The following is a 22,135-nucleotide window of genomic DNA, read 5'->3' on the forward strand; positions in this document are numbered from 1 at the left end:
TCAAAGTCCCAGACCCCCTTCTTATGAAAGAAGAGGCGTCAAATAAAGTTTACAAAGGATCAGGAAGACTTTTTAGAAAATTGGAGATTAAAATGCTAAATAAATTAATAAAGTGAGCGAGAAAGCCAATGCACGTGGTTTCAACTAATTTGAAAAGATTGCACCAATTTTTAGACTGATCCGAGTCCGACCAATAGGTTTCCAGAAAAAAATGGTCTAAAATGCTAGAATACTGTCCTAATTTGGATTAAAATGGGACATCTCTGTCCTAATTTCAAATAAAATTTAAAGAAATCCAAGTTATAGGTAAAGCTTTATTTATTTATTTTCAAAGGGTCCCTGGCAAGCAAATCAGGTTTTGTTCTGCCGTAAACCAGAGAAGTTTTTGAGGTTTGATCAGGTCGTTACGGATGGTGCATTTGGTGTAAGTCACCACCAGCGGACACGGGTAGCCGTCACCTATAGGGTAGGATTACCAACAAGTATAATTAGCTGAATGTTAGTTTCATCTTGTCCGAAAGAGTTGGTTGCGGAGCAAGAGTACAGGGTCGAGTCCCGTCGATCGGCTCTTAAAATTATGACTTCGGATATGATGACGTTTAATAACACTGTTTCCTTAGATTCGTATCTGCAACACAAAAAAATATAAAATATTGTTACAAAAGCACGCTTCAAAATTTTCGTGTTTCTGTGGTGGAAATGATAAACAATAGAATATGTTTAAAAATCAATCACTAAAAATCGAAAACTTGAAATATTTGATCCCAAGGACAAAATGTTATTAATGGGTATGGGAATTTACAATTTCATATCATATTTTAGCACGAAAGTGGTATTATATTACACTTTCAAGTCTCTACTTTCAAAATATAAAGTGTTTAATATAATTGAACCAAAGTTTCTATTTTTAAAATCCATTGGAAAATCACGAAAACTTGGTTTCGATATATAAATCATTTTGTCTTGTCAGCTTGTTCGGCTGTTTTATGACATCACTATGACGTTGAGGAAAAAAACTAAAAAAGCACGGGAATCCTATACGCGCGAGCGCGAGCGCGAGGTATACGCGTCTCGAGCTCTGTCCATGCTTCTCCCCTCTGGGTCTCATAGCGGAGAGAGTGGCACCATCTCGCGTGTGTGACGTCAAAAACAAGATCTCGCGTGTGTGACGTCAAAAACAAGAATACGTTGTAGCCTTTCTTAAAAAGTGGATTTTAAATAATTCCATATGAAGCATTTTCAAATGCATATTGCCAAACAACTAGAAATCGGAGAATTAAAAGCTTGATATTTTTGAATTCACAGCAATTAATTCTATCTTTTGCTATATAAATCAGAGGTTTTTCAAACGAAGCTTCTCATACCCTTTAAGAAATCACAGAATCTTCAAAATTAAATATCTTTTACAACATTACGAAATCCGGTATCTTAAAGTTACACACTGGGCTAAAATTTTTATTTTTCTATCGAAACAGCGCTTGCGAAATTGCGAGTTAGACTTCTCCGCGAAGCAATAGGAAGCATCTCTATTGAACGAATAGTATCACCTGACGGGCTCGTTTCGCGGGCATAAGCCTATCGCGTAGTGTTCGTTGACAAATCTTAATTGCTCGTATCTTCTATGAAATCGTATCTTCTATCATTGTTCCAATTTATCTAGGCCTATTCAAGATTTTAGCCGATCTTAAGTTTCAAATTTTAGGAAGAAAAACTTCGTAAACATAGTTGAAGTTTTCTGTAAAGGTGTACACTCTAAGAAATTGGAGTGTGATTTAACACCTTTATAAGTACTTTATATGGGTCCAAATTTGACACCGTTACAGGTGTACATTTACACCCCTGAAGGGATTTAATCACACTTACACTCTAAGAAAACGGGGTGTGCTTTAACACCTTTAAAAGTAGTTTATATGGGTCCAAATTTGACACCGTTACAGGGGTTCATTTACACCCCTTATAACACTTATTTGAGCAATTGGTGGCAAAGATAAGTATAAAATTGTGCATCAGAGGTGCAGTTTAACACCTTTTTATCTCTTATATCGCACGGAAAATGAATTTTTACTCTCGTATTAGTGTTGTGCAACTCCTTAAAGGGTGCGGCATAGCACCTTTCAGAGTGTCGCTTCACACCTTTAAGAGTGTCGCGTAACACCTTTATAAAGAGATTTTTTGGTAGGATAGTAGGAGAAATTCTAGTACTTTTCCTAGACTTAAGAGCAAAACCGATGACGTAAAAAAACACTATAGTAGCTACATTTTGACCACTCATGAGGCATAACTCAAATATCGAGTATGGTTTTCCTGTTTAATTAAATTTTGATTATCCGCCATTCCGCAGTATTATTAGCAATTAATGCTATATTCATAGCAGGGTTCCATCTTGAGAGAACTTCATCACCTATAGGGAGGAAAATTCTCACATGCAGAACTATACCTTTTTAAGCGAGGGTTGTTGCGTATAAAGTCATTTTTACGGGTTTATAAACTTCTGAAAAAGGCAGAAAGTTTTCAATTCGTACAAAAGCATAGAGTATTAAATTAGTTTTGGAGGCTATAATATTCAAGCAGTAGATATAGACGTTCTTGTTAAATTTAATAATCTCTTTTCACTAAGAGTTTTTCGAGCACCAGAAACGCGTTTAATCTAATTTGCACTACAGATTTTACAAAAAAAAATTCATTTAGTACTCTAATTTTTTCTCAAAATATTGATAAAACATGTCACAAAAGCAAGTCACCCACTTTGGCTTCTCAAGCTGGCCCTACTGTGAGGCCAGTATCTAACCTAGTCTCGGTTTTTAAGAGTATCGCTTAACACCTGTAAGAGTGTCGCCTAACACGTTTAGCATAGTTTTATGAAGGTACAACACCGCCAGATTACCAATTTCTTTGTTAATTTTATTTAAAGGATAAAACTGTTTTCTTTCATGAATATCATCTTTAAAAAAGGTTTAACAAGTACGTTTTTCAATAATATTTTACTGTTTGTATTGACTTTAATATTAAAACATTAATGAAAAATAAATGAAAGATCTTATTTAAGAAACCAGCAGTATTATAATTTTTACCTCTCCGAGTGACGTATGTCACGGAGAGGTTCTAATTTCGACGTGTCTGTGTGTGTGTCTGTCTGTCTGTCTGTCTGTCTGTCTGTCTGTCTGTCTGTTGTTATTGACTTACACCCCAGGGGACCGTGTTCGCAGTTTCCGAATTGAAGCAAATGTGTTCGCTATTTCCGGACCGTATTCACAGTTCCCGGAAATTTCAAAACTTGAATCTATCCACAAATCAACTGGCCACTATTACTTCATCTGACTAGTCAATTGTCTATTCTACATGAATACCAATCTGTACTTTTTGGCTTCAAACACCACCATTTTGTGGTCTTTGTCCATTCCACATAGACACCAGTCTGCACTTACTGGCTTCTATCACCATCATTTTCCGGTCTTTGTTTTTGTCCATCCCACATGGACACCAGTTTGTACACCTGGCATCTAACACCACCATCTTCTGGTCTTTTTTTTGTCCATCCCACATGGACACCAGTCTGTACACCTGGCTTCTAACACCACCATCTTCTGGTCTTTGTTTTTGTCCATCCCACATGGAGACCTGTCTGTACACCTGGCTTCTAACACCACCATCTTCTGGTCTTTGTTTTTGTCCATCCCACATGGACACCAGTCTGTACACCTGGCTTCTACTCCTTAAGGTTAAGACATACGCGGCGATCGGCCAGGGTTACGAGAAACGTCCGGCCTCCCAATGGTGGGGCTTCCACCAAAGGTTCACGCAATTGCGCTGTTCTTATCCATAGCTGCGATTCGACACCCTTATATACTACCTATTTGATGAAGGCGAAGCAACCGGCGTATGCTTCATTTCAAACGCCAATATTAGTCAAGTCTCTCAAGAATGTTTAATTGTTCTTTTTCAAAACGATGTAACGTTCAATAAGGCGAATAACTAACGAAGAAAATATTAAATATTAATTATATTTATTTTAATATTTAAGATAATCTTGTTTCTCAATTCAAAATTAATACGGAAAGAGTTAAAAGCAGTCCATGTTTTTGTCTGTATGTGTCCGTCCGTTGTTACAGTAGTGCGCTGCGCTAGAAGTTCGTTTTGTTTTGATGTGTAAAGAAACCATAATATTCCCTTTATCCTTAATATAAAGTGAATACGTGGAAATATTTTTCGTAATTATGATGCATTTCGTACTTTTGTAGCTTTAAAGCTCTATTTCATTTTGATATTCCAAAGATTTTTTTTAATATTATTATTTAAAATGGATGTTTATATATTACTTAAGCTATACAACATCTGTTTATAGCATAATCCTTTCTAAAATCATAGTAAATACAAGCACAATGCTACTATGTTGGTCAAATGACCTCTTATGTGTCAATAGGCCTAGTGAACCAAAAAGTAAACGTTTGGGTTTGGTTTTCGTTTCTGTATGCAGAGACATTAACGGTTCAGAGTGAGCCGAAAGTTAAATACACTTTTAAATAATTAGGCTTAAATTTTATTATCATGGTTGAAATCTGGGCCGCGTTCAGCTGAGCCCAGCGTTGCTGAACGCGGCCCAGGGATTTTGTTTTTGAATTTTGACGTTACGGTGCTTAGCGCTGAGCTAGCGCGGTCTTCACAGAAAATAGTCGGCTTTTTGGGTAACGTGACGTAAAACGCGTAGTTCTCAGCTTGGCGAAAAAACTATGGAGGAATTAATACAAATAGCTCTATGGGACTATAGCTATTTAATTGGCGTGAAACCAGTTGATCACGCGAGAATTTTAAGAGATATGTTAGTTTCTAATTTTAATTATGAAAGTTGTTATCTATCTCTATAAATATGTTATCCTACAATTTTTGTTAAGCCTTGGTACCTTGCACGCTTTATTAGGCTAGCGTCATTTATAAAACGCCGATGACCCGTTTTTCCCCCATCGGATGATTTTAATGTGTACAAGTATATCATTATTGGATGTAAAATGTCGTCTGATTTACAGTAAATTTGCTATGCTTTGTATACTGCTTTAATATTTCATAAATTTTAACTTAAGAAACATTTCCATATCTGGGTAAATAAGTTTGTAAGTAGTCGTCTTGACTCGGAGAGGTAATATTTTGGTTTTCCCAACTTGTTCATGTTTAATTTCGAACGGTGTTTTAATAGTGTTATTTTACACCGAATTTACACTTTAAATTGGCCTCTAAAAACTCAAGCTAATAAAACACTCTTTTGGGTGTTTTTACGGTGTTTACACCGTTTTAACACCTTTTTAACACTTCCATTTCTTAGAGTGTATGGAGAATTAGAAATTGACTAAGCGATTTACTAAGTAGATAATTTTATATCGTTTATTATAATATTCCTAGTTATATAATTCATTTGTATAATTCTTAATTTGTTTAGTGTCATTTTATATCGGGCTTAAAATGTAGGATCATAATTCATCTGTAAATGAAGCACTTGGGAGTCCAAATATTACAATCGCTCATCCCGAACGAATTCTCGTTTTGGCGTCAAGCCTAGCTCTTGTTTTGCGAAATTAAGGAATTCCCTGGGACCGGAATTAACGAAAACAGAATTACGCGAGTCACTTCGCTCAGACAACAACAACCCAATACTGAAAGGTTTTGCCTGAAATATTTGTTGTCATTAGTGCAGTTCCGTTTCCCAAGTTTCAAAGCGGAAGCGATATTTTTGCTTTTTGCGCTTTCATAATCATCTCAAGGACTTAACCACCTGAATTTACTCCACCAAGCACAGTGGGCGTGGGGAATACATCGCATTTACATTGAAATTTATTTCAACTGATCTTAGTATACCTGATCCTCATCTAAGTCCCGGCCCGCACACCTAGCTTTTAGACTATGCTGGGAAATTAAGAAGGACCTTGATATATGATAATCCTAATCTCACCCGCGTTTTCTGGATCAACAAAGCGCCCAGTTTTTTTAGTCTCCATAGAATTTACAGGATCCCGGTCCGTTATTGAACGCTCTTAAAATATGTAAAATACGCCAAGAAAGTAAGGAATATCACCTTCCCTGTACATTTAGTGGATATCTGCGTAATCCAGCCATTACGGATTTCAGTGGGGAGTATAATATTAGAGAGTTTAAGATAATATTAGAGAGTTTAAGAAATTGAGTTTCTAGGAAAATTCAAGCGCCATTTCAAAAGATGCAAGCATTTTTGAGGTCTTTTCTTTTGTTAGTAATGCCAAATTTCGTGATCAAATATTTTCGGCAAATAGAATACAGTTGGTGAAAAAAAACCAAAATAAGTAATTAATTTGAAATAATTGATGTTTTATAATGTCTTCAAAATATTTTGAAAAAAAATTTAGAAATATCAGAACTTTAGCCAATCTATTTTCTCTTTTTCAAGCCTTTCTTCAAAAGGCAGTTTTTATCAATTCTAGAGGGCAGGTAGGCCCTTGTATATATGAATTGACACCCTACCGCATAAGATCCAATGATTCAATATGAAATATTGCAACAAAAATAATTTTCTATTACCAACTTTTTCTTGGTGGACGACTAAGGCGCTCGAGGTCTATAGGCAGACGCTGACGTAGTTTAGTTTCTTAAGGTCTCTAGTGCGTGCGTGTTGGGCTTTCGGGGATAGCCATAAATCTTACCTCAGGTCGGTGTCGGGGTCGAACTGCTGCTTATCTTTAAACCAAGCAATGGCGATGGGCTTATCTCCGAGCGACTCCCACTTGAGCTGAGCGTTTTGCCCTTTCCTCACGCTTTCCGTCTTGTATTTGCTTTCAAAATGCGTCGCACTGTCAACACAACCCCCAAAAAGAAATGAAGACCACTTTTAGTTACAAGACGCTTTATCAAGAAGAATAACTCGATTTTAGTCCAAACTTTGCGTAAGTGAATCGTACACTTATAGCAGGAGTGTATTATATATATAACTTAGAAGTATACTCGTGCTAGTTTCAAGATAGAGAAGGTGACTAGTTAAAAACTAGCGTATGAATGGCGCGAGTAAAATTTCTAGATTTGAACAGCGAAATGATGGTTGTTAATCACCATAGAGCAAAAATGTTTTTCTAACACCTGTCATAAATTTTAACTGAAAGCCTAGTTTTACAGTTTCTACTCCCAGCTTTAAGGCAGAAAAGAAGTAGTGGAAAAAAGCAACATTAGCTTCCGGAAAATAGGAGGGAATAAAATAGGTTCTGCTCAGGAAAACAGTGTGGTGCTAAGCCTTAGCGAAAACATTTATTCTTGGACTAAAGTCAATTTGGCTGTGAAGAAGAGTGTAGAATCTGGTACTAGGAGTTGAGCTGGTCGTGGGGTGGAACTGATTAGGGCATCATGCAAATATATGAAAATATCATGGTAATCGTTTAAGCCCAGTTTACTCCGGAAAACAGATAAAAGCATAAGTGGATCATATTACAGCTCCCTATAAGTACTGGACGTAGGTTATGCTTTTATATACAGCGTTTTCTTCCAGGACATCCAAGCCCGCCATCTATAGCTCAATTTCACAATCTTAGTTGGCCCATTAACCCGGATCTGGAGTTACGTTAGCCTACGGAATTTCCGCTTAATGGGAATGGCTGTCAGTGTCGTGATTAGTGTGAAACTTGTTATCGCGTTATAATTTTGATTTAGAATGGCTTATTTTTCTTTTGCTAATCAGGAAAAAGGACTAGGATCAATGTATTTAATTACAATGCCCAAATGAAAGACACATTGAACACGATTTATGTGATATTAAAAGCACTTAACCGTAAGCGACTAAAACGTTTTATAAAACTGAAAAATATATTGACCAGCATCTTTCGCAAACGGAAAACGTTAAAGCATTGAAAACAAGACGGCCCAAGGGCTCGTAATAGTAGCCATATCGTACGAGTGAATAGCCCCTCTATACCCTACCCTAACGAGTGGATAACCCCTCTATACCTTACCCTAATGAGTGAATAGCGCTATCTTTTTCAATGCTTAAATGATTTACCGTGCATAAAATCAGAGTGAATAGCCCCTCGATTCCCTACTCTAAACAGTGATTAAATTATAACCGTATAAATTTACTTATGCTGTAATTCTAATATTCCGGCGAATCGAAGAACAGATAGTTTTTAGTGATAATCCCCTCGATGAGTTTACAACATAGACTTATGCCGATGCACACTTATCGCATCTTATAAATTTCTAACAAGGACTTATGCCCAGAAACTTTTGAAAGAGAAAGTTTAGTTATAGTGATTACGCATTTTAGTGATTATCCCCTCGAGTTACCTTTAGCAATGCTAAAATGATCAGACGCATAACGCCCATTTAACACTATGTTAGCTCTATCTAAACCCACATTTGAATTAACCGCCAAAACGTTCCAGTCAAACATAACATAGATGACAATAGCTACCGAACGAGAACGAAACACATAAGGAGCGAGGTAGGAAACGGGGAAGATCGTTATCTATTTAATTAGCACATACATAAAATAAATATAAAAACCCCAAACATACAAATTCATAAGTATCCGACCCCACAGATAAAAATTCAAAAGTTTCCGACCCCACAGATTAAGAGGTACCCCACCCCACATCACCCCGAAATTTTAGAGATAAGAATAAATAATAAAAAACTCGAGGTTTCTATCAAGTCTCTATGGTTGAGTGGGTAGAATGTTTGTCTACAAAGCCAGCGGCCCGGGTGCGAATCCCGGGTCTAAACTGAAAAAATTTTAATTAAAATTAAATCTCTAACCGAGCCCAGTAACCCCTATGGGTGGGTTGTGGTAATATAAAGTTCCTTTTAAGCTAAAATCTGACGATAACGAAGCGACAACCCCGGCCACTACTACTACTACTACTACTACTACGACGGCTCGGTCAAAACAAGACGGCCCAAGGGCTCGTAATAGTAGCCATATCGTACGAGTGAATAGCCCCTCTATACCCTACCCTAATGAGTGGATAACCCCTCTATACCTTACCCTAATGAGTGAATAGCGCTATCTTTTACAATGCTTAAATGATTTACCGTGCATAAAATCAGAGTGAATAGCCCCTCGATTCCCCACTCTAAACAGTGATTAAATTATAACCGTATAAATTTACTTATGCTGTAATTCTAATATTCCGGCGAATCGAAGAACAGATTTAGTGTTTTAGTGATAATCCCCTCGATGAGTTTACAACATAGACTTATGCCGATGCACACTTATCGCATCTTATAAATTTCTAACAAGGACTTATGCCCAGAAACTTTTGAAAGAGAAAGTTTAGTTATAGTGATTACGCATTTTAGTGATTATCCCCTCGAATTACTTTTAGCAATGCTAAAATGATCAAACGCATAACGCTCATTTAACACTATGTTAGCTCTATCTAAACCCACATTTGAATTAACCGCCAAAACGTTCCAGTCAAACATAACATAGATGACGATAGCTACCGAACGAGAACGAAACACATGAGGAGCGCGGTAGAAAAATCGTTATCTATTTAATTAGCACATACATAAAAAGAAAATAAATATAACAAGTCGGGAAAACCAAAATATTACCTCTCCGTGTCGAGAAGATTATATAAACTTAAGTATCCAATGAAAACGTCGACCTTTTTGCCCTCATCCTTCCCCGCGCTTTGCGCTTCCGCATTTCATCCTTACTCTCAACATTATCTTCCTCCATTTTACATACAAAAATCGAATACTCACAAAAAGAAGCGGCAAAAACCTGCTGGCTCTTTACAACCACTTAATTTGACTTAATATCCAACTTCCAAACACAAATATTTACTGGTAGATAAATTGACAACCTACAAGCAAAGAAAAATTCTCAAGAATGGCTCCCGCAAATTTAAAAGGTCTATTTTCAACTAGGTTTTTTTGAAATTTTTGGTCTAACTGTTATCTACACCTAGATGGTTTTCAGTGAAACAAACAAGGAGCATAAATACAATAATGGAAGCTTCAGTTTTATTTAAAACATGTAAAACAATTATCATCTCTGCAAATAGCTTACACATGTCTTTTTTACCAATGCCTAACCGTTTGGATTTTTCTAAAGCAATCTCAGCACCAAAAAATATTTTTTGATACAAAATAAATGTTTTATATTCTTATTAAGAATAAAACAAGAGGATAAAAAAGATCTGTCCTCTCGTAATTTTTTAAGCTTTTATCAAGATTACTCTATACAACAGTAACAAGGAGTATAAACCCATTAGTGGAAGCAGTATTTTTTTTCCGAAACAATCTCGCTTATGTTTATCCTCTCTAGGCTTCACTAAATACGTATTTCTCTTACGTAAAATATTAATAGACAGGCAAGGATTCATACCATTAAAGAAGGAAAGCAATATTATCCATATTTTCATTTCATATACAGAGAAAAGAAATTATTATGTTTCTGAGAGGAGCTTCCCATTTTTGTTGTTGTTTTGAAAAATATATCGCAATGCACGGGCCTTAATAGATATAGGAGGCAATGAATGAAATATATCACAATGCACGGGCCTTGATAGATATAGGAGGCAATGAAGGAAATATATCGCATGCACGGGCCTTTTTAGATATAGGAGGCAATGATAATCTCTCTCTTTGCACGAGAGGTTTATCTTTAATATTTAAATAAATATAATTATTTTTAATTATTTTAATCTTCAATAATTAACATTAATAATAGTTAAATCGTTTAAAATAAAGTTATACCTATTATCATCTCAAACTTTGCTAATATTGACGTTTAAAGTGAAGGGTACCCCTCTTGCCCGCTTTTTTCAAATTTGGGGTATATATACGATTCGTTTCCATTATAATAGTAAGGAAAAAGCGCAATTGCGAAAACCTTTGGTGGAGATCCCACCTTAGGGAGGCTAGACGTTTCTCGTAACCCTAGCTGATCGCCGCGTATATCCTAAAACCAAACGATGATAATGGAGTAGAAGCCAATGAAATAGATTGGTGTCTATGTGGAATAGACTTTGTGGATGGTGGTGTTAGAAGCCAGTGTAAGTGCAGACTGGTGTCAATGTGGGATTGACAAAGAATAGAAGATGGTGGTGGTGGAAGCCAGAAAAGTACCAGACCGGTGTTCATATGGGATGGACGAAGACCAAACATGGTGGTGTGAGAACTCAAGTATAGATTAGCCAAAGGAGAGAAATACAATTTTCCAAATTTCTGTGAACTGTCAATGCGGTCCGGAAATTGGGAACACGTTTGCTCCGATACGCAAACTGCGAACGCGGTCACGTGGGTGTAACAACGGACAGACAGACACACAGACAGACACACACACACACACACACACAGACAGACACGGCCGTTACAGAACCTCTCCTGGACTACGTCACACGGAGAGGTAAAAACCCCAAACATACAAATTCATAAGTATCCGACCCCACAGATAAAAATTCAAAAGTTTCCGACCCCACAGATTAAGAGGTACCCCACCCCATATCACCCCGACATATTAGAGATAAGAATAAATAATAAAAAAACTCGGAGTTTCTATCAAGTATGTATGGTTTAGTGGTTAGAACGTTTGTCTACCACGTCAGCGACCCGGGCTCGATTCCCGGTTCTGACCTGAAAAAATTTTAATTATAATTAAATCTCTAACCGAGCCCAGTAACCCCTATGGGTGGGTTGTGGTAATATAAAGTTCCTTTTAAGCTAAAATCTGACGATAACGAAGCGACAACCCCGGCCACTACTACTACTACTACTACTACGACGGCTCGGGTCAAACTAAGAGCCTATCGTATACTACGATATGGCTAACAAATTTCTAACCTATTATTAGTAAAAAATCTGTCCAACTATTCCCGCTAAAAACCTTTAAATCGGTGGCAACTCAGTGCTGTATTAGGAATGCATGAAAAATGTTCTAGCATGATGAAGGCTATTTTGATCATCTGAATTCATATTAATTTCCTTTCCAACACAAGTCTTTAAAAATGGAGCGAAATACCTACAGACCGGCCAGTTATTTTTTAAAATCGGAAACATAAAGTGGACTTCTACTATTATATTCACAACCCAACACTATGTATGGAACAACTTGTTTCCTTCAGCGCCCTTCTCTCTCAAACCTTTTTTCATTGGCTACCACTTACTTCCGTTTGCTTCCCCACTTTTTTAAAAATTTCTTTCGCGCCAAAATCATTCCTCTGGTTTAGTTAACAAATTCGCCGCTGCGTTTCGCATTTACCCTCTTCCCTTCAGTGCTGGGAGACAATGCTGATGCACAGCGATGTTATATCGTCCTGTACTTCTAGGGAGCTGTAATATGATCCACTTCTGATAAAAGTGACGCGCCGTGAAAAATGCTCATTTAATACCGCATTTAATCAAATAAGTCTACAGGAACTGCAAACTTTGTCTGAGGCTGACTTTCCATAAGCTTATAATATCCTCACTAAGTATGGGTCTTCCGCATTGTCCATGCTTCAACGACTGCAGCGCCATATGAAAATAAATGTAAGACAAGGCGTCGAAATTGCGTCAAATACATTAGTCAGTAAGACAATTTTTCCCGCTTTTTTGACTTCTTGAATAATTTACCTAACTTCTGTCCGTCACCAGATGTGCTGTTTTTTTTTTTTTGCAAGTCCGTTTTTAGCGACACTTTTTTAACAGGGGCAAGTCTCTATTAAATGCATTGTAAATTGAAAGTCTCTGCGGGAGCATAATAGTTACATAACCAACTAGCAGCCGCTATTTCTAAAACAGCAGTTTTGAAAAACACCTCTATTTTTTTGGAATCGCGGTTGCTATTTCGAGAACTGCTCTACCGGGAACTGCTCATACGAGGTACACCCAATAAGAATTTTTGTCAAATTTTGAAAGCGCATCTCAAATTCTCAATTCATAAATAAAATCACCTACTTGACGTTTTTGCTTGGAGTTCAGGGGTCGGCATTTGGATAGGATAATATCTGTTTGTTTTACCTTTTTTCATAATTTGAAATTATCCACGGGAAGTCTATGATTAATGCAATTTAATCACGAAAAATGATCTGATTATTATTCATGAATAACTGATTAACCAAAATTCTGTGGATTATCTTGTCCAAATGCCGACCACTAGGAGTTCTTATATTTTAAATCCAAAAAGTCAAGATTTTAGAGAGAAAAAGAACGTGGACAATTTATATCATGGCGTATATATATCTTGCCATCGCGCTGACCGGTCAAAACCTAGTTGTTCTGGTTTGGATGAGATAATTAACTGCTAAATTTTAAATGAAATTTGGGATATTTTTGGTTAGAAAAGAGAGCGTGTTTCCAAGTTTTAGGTAAACGTTATAACGCGGGATAATCTTTGGTACTCAAATATTTGCTTAAGATTTTAAGGAGTGTTTGCCTTTTCGTAAAGCTTGAAGAATTTCCTTAAAAAATATTCAACGTAATCCTCAAAAGATAGCGTTTCGATATAAGTAACGTAACAAGAATAAGTATCAAATTATTTCAAAATTATTTTTACCGACCAAGCTTGCTCATTTTTATTTTCCGATGAAAACTAGCTTTGTTAGTGAGGAAGATCCAACAGATTTGAACAACCTCGAAGGAGTGATATGTTACGTACGCTTCTAGAGTTGGAAATTTCCCATTTTTATGGCAACAATCCCTATCTATAAGAAGCCATATTTATTGTTATTACGTTACTTATGGTTTCAGGATTGCTTGCTTTAAATATTAAGGCGATATAAAGCATTAATTCCACATTTTTCTACAGCAAAGTTTTAAAAGACAAACAAGTCAGATCTTGTTCCCAAAGAAATCTCTTTAGAGTTAAAATGATGATCAAGTAGAATTCTCCCTGGATTTTAAATATTTCTAATTGAAAACTTTTTATTATATATTAAAAGAGATCGCAACTAAAGCAAACATAATCATCTCAACTGTTCAAAGGTACTATTTCTTCATTACAACGTTTAACGTTGTGTATTAATCCACCTTAACTCAACTCCATGCCAGTAGACAGCAGTTTGGGAAATAGCACACTTCCTCTGGTCCAAAACCAATTGATTAATTGCTTGGACTAGTTTTTTAATTCAAGAAGTGGGGTTTACTGGTCCTCCGGACCAGTTTATTAATTGCAAATCTATAGGAGAACAAAGGCTGGGACCAGTCCAGAGACTAGATTATTATTTCGGACACTAGGGGGATCACTGGTCCCAAGGACTAGTTTAAAAATTATGCTTATTTCCCAGCCTGGTGGACAGTAGTGTGGTTTGTTAGACATAAGTGGCGATTTAAATTTAGTTTCGGAAAAGTAAAAGTAATTAAAATTTAATAAATCTTTGAATTATACCAAAGACTAATAGGCAGACTTATCAATAATCCGTAGTGTTAGAGATATAAAGAAATTAAAAATTACTAGAGTTGTAACTTTTTATAAAAATCATTTGTGATAAGTTACAATACGTTTTCACTAGTTCCTACCTTAGCTAATTAACCCATTAAAACAAGTATATTTATATTAGTTAGTCGAGTTATCGTTAATCTTATCTGACTGAACATTTAAAGCATAAGAATTTCACAATACAACAAGCATTACGAAAATATAAACAGAGAACGTCCTAAAGACGTCTTCTCAGCGAACAATCGTGTTCAAGGAGGGGCTGAAATATTTCTACAGGTGTTCGATAGAAAATAAATGTAAAACGAAGAGAACGTTTATATTAATTGCTTTTAACACAAACTTTTTAATTCGCAACTACAAGGAGCTTTAGGCAAGAAAATTTATCTTTAAGATTGAGTGCTTGAAAAAGCGGAGAAAAGATTAATTTTAATTATCTTTTACACGCACTTTGGAATTCACAATGATAAGATGGTTTCGGTAAGTGAAGTCCATCTATTTCATTAAGTGTAAAAAACTTCAATTTGAATCATCTTTTACACGCACCTTTTAATCCACAATTATAAGTTGTTAGTAAGTGAAATTCATCTTTTTCATCAAGTGCATAAAAACGCAGAGAAAACATTAATCTTAGTTACATTTTGTAAATTCACAATGATAAGTTACGCGTAAGTGAAATTTATCGTATTCATTAAGTGCGTAAAAATGAGGGGAAAACTTTAATTTTAATTATCTTTCACGGGCACTTTTAATTTACAATGATAAGCTTTGGGTAAGTTAAATTTATCTTAAATTTTCGTTAAGTGCCTAAAACCACGGAGAAAACTTCTTTTCTTTAATTATCTTTCACACGCATCTAAAAATTCGTAATGATAAGATGACATATGTAAGTGAATTAATGTTTTTCATTAAGTGCATAAAAACGCGGAGAAAACTTTAATTTAAATTTTCTTTTACACGCACCTTTTAATTCGAAATGATAAGCTGAAATAAGTAAGAGAAACTCATCTTTTTCATTAAGTGCACAAAAAGCTGTTAAAACTATAATTATCTTTTACACGCACCTTTTAATTCACAATCATAAGCTGATGGTAAATCAAATTCATCTTTTTCATTAAGTGCGTAAAAAAGCTGAGAAAACTTTAATTTTAATTATCTTTCACATGCACTTTTTAATTCACAATGATAAGCTGACTTAGGCAAGTGAAATTCACCTATTTCATTAAGTGCATAAAAACGAGGAGTAAACTTTAATTTTAACTATCTTTTACACGCACCTTTAAATTCACAATGATAAGCTGAGTGTAAGTGAACTTCATCTTTTTCATCAAGTGCATGGAAATTCGGAGAAAGCTTTAATTTTAATTATCTATTACACGAACCTTTTAATTCACAATGATAAGTTGTGAGTAAGTGAAATTCATCTTTTTCATTACGCGCATTAAAAAGCGGAGAAAACTTAAGAATTTATTATCCTTTACACGAACCATTTAATTTTCAATGATAAGAATTTATAACTGGTAAGTGGAATTCATATTGTTCTACGAGTGAATATAAATAGGAAAAACTAAATTACGGGTTTATTATTGCAAGGTTTAATGGTAAAAATCGTACCCCTTTTGTAAGCGCGCATTTGATTAGCTCTTAAAGTTTTTTTATAAGTTTTACCGGAAGTGAGATGTGACTAGAAGTACTGAGCTAACCAAATTCTTCACTTGACGAAAGTGAATATTCTTGATAACACACCAACGGTTGGCCCTCTGGTGGCGGTTTCAGAACTTCCCCTCCAAAACGTGAGACGCTCGCGGTGGTAGACGGCCAAACTATATTCAAGCACCCGTGTCCGTGTTCCGCCGCTTTAGGTTGAGGGGAAGGGGGTAAGAAATTTTTTTGGAACTTGACCAATTTTTTTCTCTCTAGTGTAGGCGCGATGGAAGCGGCATAAAATCCATAAATTTTGGGTAAAGAGAAATACGCTTTATTTGTTTCATCAATGTGATTGTCAGTGAGCGTCGGTATTTTGAATATTTTCGATTAGTGATAGAAGGGTTAAAGTGTAGTAATAGTCAAATAAAAGTCTATGTGTTATATTTACCAATTAATAGGGATTTTTCACTACTAAGGACAGTAATTGAAAGTATAAATCAATAGCATTGCAAATTAAGAGCTTAAATTGATAGTCGTTAAGGCTAGCCATAGAAATTAGAGGCTCGATAAAAGCTCGAAACAAGTTTTGCACCAAGCAGCTTAAGGCTAGAACCCAAAAATATAGGCTCGCACAGCCCTATTTAACACACGAAGCGCTTTGTAGACCCTCGCATTAATATAGAAGACAAGAGTGTTGATTAGTGAAGTACATTCATAGAAAGGGAATTTACACCATTTAATTTACAACGTCAAGACATTTTAAACTTGGCACACTCTCTTCCGACTCGAAATACATACTCATGAACGTGTAATAATAGGTTTGTGGTTACGACTAACTCAACTTTCGGAAAACATATTTCCCTAACATTTCCATATTTGTTTCCCATATATTTCCCTGATATTCCCAGGTGCAGACTTGCAAGGCCACCGACTGAGGAAGAGTTTTTGGAGTAATAACTTTATTTGTTATTTTACAAGGAACAGCCCTTTTATGGCAAACTTACCCAAGCCTCAAAAATATCCCAGATTTCCTTAGTTTTTCCTGAATTTTTAGAAAAACAACTTACTTCAATGGCATTTCCTGGTTTTAGCATGATTTGCTAATATTTATACAAAATCAATTTAATTACAGGTGGTCAAATTGGCAGTGGATTAACTGAAAAGATACGTTAATGGGAGACTGGAATCTTCAGACACTATGGGATTAACATTCAAGGAGAAAAGTACTTAATATTACGAAGATTTGTTTTATAACATTATAATTATGCAATTCGAAACAAAAAATGTATTTGAATAAATAATTGACTAAATTGGTCAATCATTATGTCATCGATTTCAGTACATTGATTTTGAATATGAATATTTCCAAGATCCCATCTTAAGGAAAAACAAATTTGTTTCAAATTTGGTTTCTTTAAATATGGAAATTAATAAAGTTTGTAGGATTACTAGCACAAAATAACAACAAGTTGGGGAAAAAATTTAGAAAATAAAAGCAAGTTGAGAAAATAAAAGCAAGTTGAGAAAATAAAAGTAAGTTGAGAAAATAAAAGAAAGTTGAGAAAATAAAAGCAAGTTGAGAAAATAAAAGAAAGTTGAGAAAATAAAAGCAATTAAGTTGAGAAAATAAAATATTACCTCTCCGAGTTGAGACAAGGGCTATCTACCCACTTAATTTTCTGAATATCCAAGTATCGCTATTTATTGATAAGCAACTATAAAGGCGTTAAAATTTTAAATATCGAATTATTTAAGTGTAATCGTTATTCTCTCGTTAAACCTCAAAAATATTCTTATTGTTAACGTTTCTCCATGCTAAAGATAAATTATCTTGAGCCGCTTGAAGAGAGAACATGAAACAATGAATGGAATCTTGCTCAATCAGAACTATAACCGCGATAATTCAATTGCGGTCATGTTTCTTGGTTGTATCATTGAGGATATACAAGCAATTGTATTTAATTTTCTTGTTCCTGAATTTCATTATTTTTTATTTAATTTGCGTTTTCAGTATATTTCTTATGTATTTGATTCCAATTTCTATTCTGACCTCCCTACAAGGGTGAGGTTAGGGACCGTCCATAAACTACGTCACGCAAAAAAAGGCATTTTCTGACCCTCCGTCCCCCCAGATCACGCTTTGTCACGTTTTCTAAGACCCCTCCCCTGAAAACCACGTCACATTTCTTTAACCCCCCCCCTAACGGACTACGATTTGTCTTAATTTACCAATTTAATTTGATTAGTTTAAAAAGAGATTCTTTCTTCTTTTCCACTCAGAAATGTTTTCCTCGACTTGAAAGTCAAAGTTCATTTCCATTTTAAGCTCCTACTAATATCGTTTGCCTCTGATTGAGCTTTAGAACTTTATTGTCTGGATGTGCTTTTTTTTAACCTTACAAAATATTTCCATAAAGCTTAGTAAAAGGGGCACACTTCATAGTTTTCGACATTGTCACTTGAAAACCTTAGGCTAATCGAGCTTGGTATTCAGATTTTAACAGTTGGGAAACCAAAATAAACCTCTCCGAGCCGAGACGAATTTACTTTCCAAACACAGGTCCGCAAGCCAATGAGACAAACCGGAAATACATAGTTCTAATCGGCGAGATATTGCCATGATCATTTAGTTTAAAGCGTTTTAATAATTTCCTGCGTATCCACAATAATTCTAATGAGGACCTAATATCTATCACTGAAATGTGTATTTAACTTTCGGCTCAATCTGAACCGTTAAGACCTCCTATAAGAGGACATGAAACAAGGTCAATTATGGTTAAGATCTAGGTTATCTCATAGACCCAGTCGTTTCAACACGTATGGAGAGTTGAAGTATTAACATCCTTATTATTTAATGAAGCTAAAAGTTACGTTTACACTATATATAAATGTAGTAAAGATGAATTAAAAAGTAAACACCAAATTTTAAATGTTAATATCAAAAGATGTTCTTGGAATATTGAGATGAAACAGAGCTTTATAGCTAACAACTAATAAAAGAATCGTAATGCCGAAAAATATTTAAGTATTTCCATTTAATATTCTGCAAAAAGAAAATGTTATCGTTTTGTAAGAGATCTTTTCACCATACTCGCTTTATATTAACTTTGATATGCGTGTACTGTTTCGATTCAGATGCAATCTTCATTACTCGTTCTATATTAACTCTCACTTGTGTCAGTAAATAGAAATAAGTTTATCTTAAATAATTAATTAAATATAAATGATATTAATTATTTTAATCGCCAGTAAATAACTTTAAAAATAGTTAAATCGTTTAAAATAAAGTTGTTCTTATTTTCTTTCGAAACTTTGCTAATATTGACGTTTAAAGTGAAGGGTACCCCTCTTGCCCGCTTTCTTCAAATTTTGGGGTATATACACGATTCGTTTCCATTATAATAATAGATAAAAACGCATTCGCGTGAACCGATGGTGGAAGCCCTGCCATTGGGAGGCTAGACGTTTCTCGTAACCCTAGCCGATCGCCGCGTATATCTTGAAACCAATAATAGATAAAAACGCATTCGCGTGAACCGATGGTGGAAGCCCTGCCATTGGGAGGCTAGACGTTTCTCGTGACCCTAGCCGATCGCCGCGTATATCTTGAAACCAAACGATGACGAAGGAAAAGAAGCCAGAGTGGACTGACTGGCGTCCATGTGGAATGGACAAAGACCTGAAGATGGTGGTGCATAGAAGCTGGTGTCAATGTGGAATTGACGAAGAACAGAAGATGGTGGTGCATAGAAGCTGGTGTCAAGGTGGAATGGACAAAGACCTGAAGATGGTGGTGCATAGAAGCTGGTGTCAATGTGGAATTGACGAAGAACAGAAGATGGTGGTGCATAGAAGCTGGTGTCAAGGTGAAATTGACGAAGAACAGAAGATGTTTGTGCTTGGAAGCTAGCAAGTACAGACTAGTGTCCATGTGGAGTGGACGAAAACCAAAGCTGGTGGTGTTGGAACTCAAGTAGAATAGCCAGAGGAGACAAACCCAAATTTGCGTGAACTGTCAATGCAGTCCGGAAATTGGGAACACGTTTGCTCCGATACGCAAACTGCGAACGCGGTCACGTGGGGTCTGACAGACAGACACACAGACACACAGACAGACACGGCCGGTGTAATACCTCTCCGTGACATACGTCACTCGGAGAGGTAAAAATGTGCGAAAGAAACGACACCATTTACATCCGATGGAGGATCCGATTCATCCTTGCTAATGCTAGTGGCGAATAAACAGTGACATTTGAGAGTTCAAGCTGACACTACATTTAGCAGTCCTTATGCGTACGTGTATTTAGCTCTGCAGTGAACGGGTCTCTTTATTTTAAATGCGCTGCTTAAATTGGCTACACCTAAGATCATAGCTTACAGTTTCTACTATTTAAGCGATGATGAAAAAAATTTTTGTTAAATTATTGTAGAGGTCGATCTCACGGTGGACTTTGAAACGTGGTGTTTTTTCTTCTATAACAAAAGGGTCAATCGACCTCTTACTGACTTCGTAGTAAAATTAATTTCAAATGTGACGTCACGCATCGAAGGACCCCTCCCTCCCCCCTCTTCACGGACCGTCACAAACTTACAAACACCCTCCCCCCATAAGAGTGTGACGTAGTTTATGGACGGTCCCTTACCAAAAACAAAAATACTCGTAAAATAATCCTCCTGGACGTCATCTTCCCCCGTTTTCAAAACACCCGTGGAACTTCAATTAAAACCACCGTTTTCCATAATGATTAAAAATATGAAATAAGGATTAATTCGAAATATTAGATGAAAAATATGGCAAAATTTCACTTTTCGTTAGATCAATGAACTCAAATAGCGGAGAGTGTACTGTTGTGCTCCATATATGAGAAAAGAGAGCCGTTGCAGGATTATTTTAACGATAACAACACTCTAAAACCGGAATATGTGGAAAGCAATTTATTTGAATATTTGGCACCATTTCGATGAAACGTGCCTTGGAATAAACGTTAGGATGATTTACTAGTGGAGATGAATTTTATAAAACTTGCCAACTATATTTTCCAGCGTATTATAGGTGAAAATAAACAGTTTAATTGAACTGCTGCTCCCCTGTGTGGGTTCTCCATGGTATGCGGTTTTATTTCCGCTAGCCACGAGAAAGAGATATGAAAATAGGCCAATACGTGATCCCTATTTCCCACGTCTGTCGAAGCTTAATAGAGTTAAACTTTAAAGAGTATAAAACCGTCCATCAACCTATAACAAATATCACTTTAATCCAAGTTTTGACTAAGAAACGCCACTCTATCCTTTTAATACGGGATATTTTATAGTTATTATAGCCGATCAGTAATATAATTTCTCTGCAAGATGTATTCCAACAAAATGTTTCGCCTCTTTGCTGCATTCTCTATTGCCATTCTCGTGCTAGCGGAGTTGGCGAATTCACTTGCTAGTAAGAAAGCTCTAAAACAATCTTGGTTTTAAAATGCTTATAACACCTAAATGAAAGTAGAAGTAGTTTGAAAAATGGAAACAACTTCAAACAAGGTTTAGAAAAAAGGCAACGAGGTTAAGAAAATGGCCACAAACCGACTTAGACTTTTACTTGCTCAAATAATTGATACTATACAATAAGAAAAAAAATATAGTTATACAGGGTGTTTCTGAAAAGTCCATCAATAATGAAGGAGCGTGTTTATTGGGCCATTTTGAATCGAAAATGTTCTATGAAATTTTGCCGTCCAAGCCACTGTTTTTGAGTTATGGTTTGAATGTTTTAGGGATGATCCCTTAATTAAATTACAAATCTATTTCAATTTTCTAATTAAATTTAAGGGGTCATACGTAAATTACTCCAATTCCAACTTGAAAACAGTGGCTCGGACGGAAAATAGTCATAGAACATTTTCGACTCAAAATGTTCCTATAAACACGTCCCTTCATTATTGATGGACTTTTCAAAAACACCCTGTATATGCGGTTTTAATAGTAATTGGAAAGTATTTTTATTGAAATTTTTAATTTACTTATCTTTTACACGCACCTTTTAAATCAAAATGATTAGTCGGACGTAAGTGAAATTGATCTTTATCATTAAGTGCCTAAAAACGCGGAGAAAAATTTTATTTTATTTATCTTTTA

This window comes from Phalangium opilio, unplaced genomic scaffold (assembly GCF_054372755.1).
Source record: "Phalangium opilio isolate 3A_F unplaced genomic scaffold, DU_Popi_V2 ptg000009l_1, whole genome shotgun sequence".
NCBI classification, from domain to species: domain Eukaryota; kingdom Metazoa; phylum Arthropoda; class Arachnida; order Opiliones; family Phalangiidae; genus Phalangium; species Phalangium opilio.